This window comes from Triticum urartu, chromosome 3A, assembly GCF_056163025.1.
Source record: "Triticum urartu cultivar PI428250 chromosome 3A, HENAU_Tu73, whole genome shotgun sequence".
NCBI lineage: Eukaryota > Viridiplantae > Streptophyta > Magnoliopsida > Poales > Poaceae > Triticum > Triticum urartu.
The window spans coordinates 75,404,871-75,410,870 of NC_141875.1; the positions used below are offsets into that span (position 1 = coordinate 75,404,871).

General features: G+C 43.5%; 1 pseudogene; it reads right to left on the minus strand.

Annotated features, from left to right (window-relative positions):
- The window catches only part of LOC147978642 (uncharacterized), a 58,876-nt pseudogene extending 53,112 nt beyond the window's left edge, over nt 1-5,764 (minus strand).
- Between the last annotated feature and the right edge of the window lie 236 nt (nt 5,765-6,000).

Genomic DNA, 6,000 nt, shown 5'->3' on the forward strand with positions numbered 1-6,000 from the left:
ATTTCAACAAATTCTTTTTTTGCCTGAGAATCACCCTCGGCTGTCGTGCCATCCGGTGTGGGATCCCGCGCCCGAGACAATGATAGATCCAGCTGACACATGGGCGACACACCCCCTGGGGACCGCCTGCCGGCGTCATCAATGCGTAGCGGACCAGGCGCTAGAGACCCAGTCAACAAGCACCAGTTGGCGCGGGGGGATGTGCCAGGTTCGCTCCCGCCCGACCGCTCGGTGGAGACAGCCCGTGTGTCGGACGCAGACGGGCCACCCGTGGATCCTGCGCTGAGTGGAGTAGGCGGATCCACCTGGGATCCCATGCGTATGATTGCCGCTGGATCTCTCGGGATCGGCGTCCGCAGGTGGATCTTCCTCGTGTCTTGCGCCAGACTCCCTTGGCGTTATGCGTTGCTTGAAATCATGATGCATAGATTGTTTTGCTGCATTTTTGTTACCCTTTTCCTTTTCTGCATCATGAAGATCAGTATCAGTAGCACCATCAATTACATGATCAACAACTCTTTTGGCCCCTTGATCAGTAGGATTAAGGAGCTTCGGTGGAAGCAAAAGAATTTCAGTGCTTAGTCGAGAACCCACATTAGGATGCAGGTCAGAGAAGGGAAAACTGCTTCGAATGTGATATAATTTATTAGTTAATATAATATACTTAGGCCTTACACAATTAACTGCCCAAAATGCAGATAGGACTTGACCATTCAGTTCAACAATAAACTACAAAACATACTTAAAATTCATCACAAATCTCCTTCAGCTTCTTGATCTTATCAACGTACCCGTGTTTCTGTTTGAGAAAATCTGCACTAATATACTCAAGTTTTTTCTTCTCTTGCTTTAGCTGGTCCCTCTCTCTCATCACTTGGTCTCTCTCTAGCACCACCCGGGCCCGGTCTTTCTTAGCCTTTGCCCTCCGGACCTGATGTAGAATGGCACAACCATGGTCTGCCATCTTATTCTTCTCCAGCTCCTCTTTGAGATCGCTAAGTGACAATCTTGCGTTGCCCAACTGCGTGACAGCATCCTCCTCTTTGAGATCTCTAAGTGACAATCTTGCGTTGCCCAACTGTGTGAGAGCATCCTCCTTATCATCCACCATTTTAGCAAAGTCCATTTTGAAAAATCTCAGCTCTTCCTCTGTCCTCCTCTTTTCTCCAATTAACTTGAAATTTTCTTCAGCATTCTTAACATTCTGTCTCAGCTTCTCGTCATACATGCTCCACAGTTCTCTGAGGCAGAACTTTGTAGCCACAGACCACTCCGGGTCTACCCATTCCACATAGTTACATTTCACTTATTCCTACAGTATGAAAAAATATGGTCTCAATCATATATGCACAAATGCACTACAATTACAAACAATGCACTACAAATATGTTCTCAATCATATAAACAAAAAATGTAGCATGCAATGATATACATATATATATATATGGATCAATTAACTACAAGTATATGCTATTATGGGCTAAAACAAATATTAGACCGTAAAAAAGACAACATAAATACAGACTTTGTAAATGCATAAATTAATTGAAATTGTATGTAATTATGGGAAGAACAATGGATTACCGCGAAGAAAATCGAGCACGAGCTAATGTAAACATATATTTATAGTACGGAACAACATACCTTCTGACCACAAGAAAGAAAACGTCTGCTAGTGTCCAAGGAATCAAAAGCAACTAGCCTGACGCAAGGTTCTCGATGCAGACAACGAGAAGACAGATCGTGGGCAATGCCACTCCATTCATAGCAAGGGATAGTCGTAGGAAGCTAAAAGAAACAATAGATATAATGCATAAATCAATGCCTTGCGTTAAATACCGGTAATGAAGAACCCTAACCCTAAGCCTAGCACTATCTGGAGATTATATAGTTGGAGCGTACCTACAGGCTAGTCACGGATTCGCCGTCCGAAGAAGAGTTCGAGTCATCGCTCCATGAAACCATGGCGTAACGCGACCGACGGAAAGACGTGGATCGGTGGTGGCGGCGGCGGTCGTAGTGGATAGACAGAACGCGCGTGGAGATCGTGAGGGAAGAACCGCCCCGACTAGGTGGCCAGTGCGGCCCATTTAAACGGGCTGTAATCAAAATAAAAATTGTTAAATGGGCTTGGCAACGGGAGCGGTCGTGTGTCGCGCCGTCTAATGGCATCCGTCGCCCCCCTCCACATCATCGCGACAAGCGGCCCGAGTTACACAACATGCCATAAAATGCTGGGTTTATCTTTTCTTTTTGCGGGGAAAATGGTGGTTTTTTCGGTACCAAGTCTATACTCTATACCCAAGTGAGCTGGTATTTTCTATATCTAAATGGTGGTGAACCAGAGGAGTGGAAAAAAATTATTTATTACCACACATAATTACATCTTCTATATCTAAACTACTAGCCCCCACTAACCTATTTCTCTTAACATGCAAGTTTGCCACCTCATCATTCAACATGCATGGAGAAAGGTCCACCACAACATGCAAACAAAAGATTCCCCCAACAACATATGCATGTTCCACGTAACCATTTTTCTATGAATATATTGCAAAACATTCCCGCAACAACGTGCGGGGTATCGTCTAGTTTTCTAATATAATATAACTCGAGTGGACAACACAAAAGATGCCATCATTATAATGGCTCAAATGCTATCCATTTCCCATGATTTAAGTCCCTAGTGACTGCCTCCTGTTTAGTCCATATATGCTACAAGCGCTATCTCAAGGTCTTGGCCTCTTGCAAGAGTATATATCATGTATGCAGTAACACATTGTAAACACCTCACTATTAGATCACTGGATTCATCCGTACATATATCTAGCAAGTGTTCTACTCTTCTTCGCCCACCCCGCTTCTGCACATGATAACAGGAAAAATTAATGAATGACAAGTTAAAAACAATTATAACCTACAATTCGTACAAAAACTTACTTCTTGTTTAGTTTGCATTTCTTGCTGCGTTTAGTGTGCCCTAGCAATTTGCATGCGCCCCACCTGATTCTGATCTCGTCGTACGAAACTGACCTACCATTTTTCGACATAGGGCGGTTCTCATCTACCTTACCTGCACCTTCCGTTGATACTTTAATAGGATCTTGAACTTCAACTATGTTGCCTTCACCATCGTCTACATATTGAATTGCACACCTACTGAGATCAGCCATTTTCTTACTCAAATTTTCCTCTAGCTGATCATACTCATGGTTCTTAGCTATCACGGCCTTTAAACTCTCATGTAACTGACCCCACAAAGTTGGGTGTTTGCAAGCCTCATGCATAGCTTCTGAAGCCAACACACTGACCTGGCTATATTTCATTCTTTCAGCTGCCCTAGCACATCCAAATCCCAACAGATCGCTTGTCGCGCCTCGCGGGCAGTCCCAACCTTGCGTCTTTTGTGAACCGCACAAGAACTAAAAACTTTGGTATTTCATATATATTCAAGTACTTCAGTACATGGAACATGTGCTTGCAAGGTAGACCCTTTCGAATCATTCTTCTGCAGCTGCACCTTATGGTTTCTGCAGAATTTACTCGTGTATACTCCACCCAAAAACGGCTCTTCCGGTTTTTCTTCCAGGCCACGATGTACTGCTGTGATATGTCTCCGAGCTTTATTTCTACAATCTCCATGCCGCCAATTTTCCTAAGATCATCTTGGAACATATAGAAGTTTGCTGGAGTGAAGACGTGAGACGCAGCTATCTCAAGTTCCCTCGAGCTAGTAACTGGCACCGGTAAACTCTGTGAGGCCGTGCAGTCATCTCATGCCTCGTTCTCACGGATACGTACAACGGTGTTCTCATAGTGCAAAAACATATCCACCAGGGTCATTTCACCGTCTAAGTGGAGGTGAATGTATGAGTTTATACTTTCACTCCTCTGGTGGCTTTTCATGCCAAACCAGAACCCCTCTGTCAGATAAGCTGCGACCCACAGTCTCCTCTTCTTATACATCCGTCTCAACCATGTTACTGTTTTTTTTGACTGCCATCTTCTTTTGGAAAACACGTGCCATGTCTTGTCAAACGTGGTCGTGGACGTGTTGTAGTACATAAGAGTTCGGAACTCCTTCAAGGACTTGTGACTGAGGTGAATCTTCATATTTTTTTTCTATATGGCACGTACATATATGGTGCCACACGTCTGGCAAGACTTGGCGAATTGCCTTGATCATCACAGTGCCGGCATCCGTGATAGCACTCTTCGGCATCTTTTGACACATGGACCTCAAAAATGTCTGCAGCAGCCACACATATGTCTCGTTGGTCTTGTCCGAAACTATGGTACAAGCAAAAACAATGGTCTTCCGGTGATTGCTAAGGCCAACAAAATGTATGAATGGCATACCATACCGGTTCATCTTGTATGCGCTATCAAATACAAGCACGTCACCGAAGTCCTCATAGTCATGACGAGACTGGGAGTCACACCAGAACATCCTATTCACATGTCCTTTATTATCTAGCTTGTACTCGAAAAAGAAGCTAGGATCCCTCTGTTTCCTACTGGCCATGATGCCTATGGCTGTGGCAGCATCACCTTTTGAAAGTAGCTTCCTCTTCTCCCTGGCGCAAAGGTTATATATTTCACACCTGGTAAAACCAATACCGTCATACCATACATGTTTGCTGATGAAGGAATCCATCATGTCGTGAATTCTAATCCCTGCAGCTCCCATGGACATTATCTCAGCTTTCTGGCACTCTTTGATTTTCTGTGTGACCAAAGAAAAGGTACCTCGCCCGGACCTACCAAGATATGGCTATGCTTGTCCTCAAAACTGTCAACATACCAAAGCCCATGCTTTTGGTCAAGCTTCACGGTCAGGTGCGCTTCGCAATGGCAGTGTGTCTCGGGTCTGAGCCTACGGTTGTGTCCTTCCTCGGTTAGCAACCTGCTGTCACGTTTTCCTTGTCTGGAACAAACAAACCGCCTATAATGCATATGATGTGACTCGGTTTTGCTATACCTCACATTATTCTTTCTAATGCTGAAACCATTATCTCTAGCATAGCTGTTGTAGAAATCATATGCAGCATCGTGAGACATAGAAGTCATTTGTATTATCTGCATGAACATCTCCCTCTTATCATCTGCACTGGCAGTATCTTGGACATTCTTTTCCCCCTCATCTTCTGTGACCTACACAATCATAACATAGCCATGAAAACAACTTTCTATGGTATAACATTACTTCCATACAACATTGATTACATACATACCTCACTCATCATGACCGACAACTGCGACTCCCCAGAATCAGGTGCACCTAATGATTAGTCATCAAGGCCTGTCTCTGCGTCGGATTCACCGTAATAGTCGTACGCATTATGACATTCAGAAATGAGCTAGAGAATATAACACAAATACATAAGTACTTATCATATAATATTCCAAGATAAATTCAAATTGCATGCCAATAAATAATTCCACTTCCATACCTGACTAATGTAATCTTCATTCGAGATCTCCGAGTTGTTTTTCTGACCATCATCATGCTCATTGTTTTCCTGACCATCATCATGCTCATCCATCTATAAATTTTCAACACAAAAATATAATCTTGTCGGATGCCACCAAAAAATTACAACATGATAATGCCACTCACATTAAGATCTTCCAATTTGCCCCCATTCTCTGACATATCTCCACGATCTGAATTTTCATCATCTAGCCAATCTTCTATCCAGTCTTTCATCAGTTCTCCAAACTCCATGTCATACATCATATCAGTTAACTCATCATCCGCCATTTCCTACATCAAATAATATGTATCATCACATGTGCAAACATTATCAATGCTGAAATATACAACACCTAGCACATGATCACGGATGTTAAGTAAACTACCCCAACCGGAGAGCGCCCCAACAGAGGGCGTTCAGATCGTGCACACAACCGACGCCAACGACTTCAGACCCGTTGACTATAACATCTCTCACAGGCATAACATGTTCAAACCCAGAACTCATCGAGTGTTAATCACAT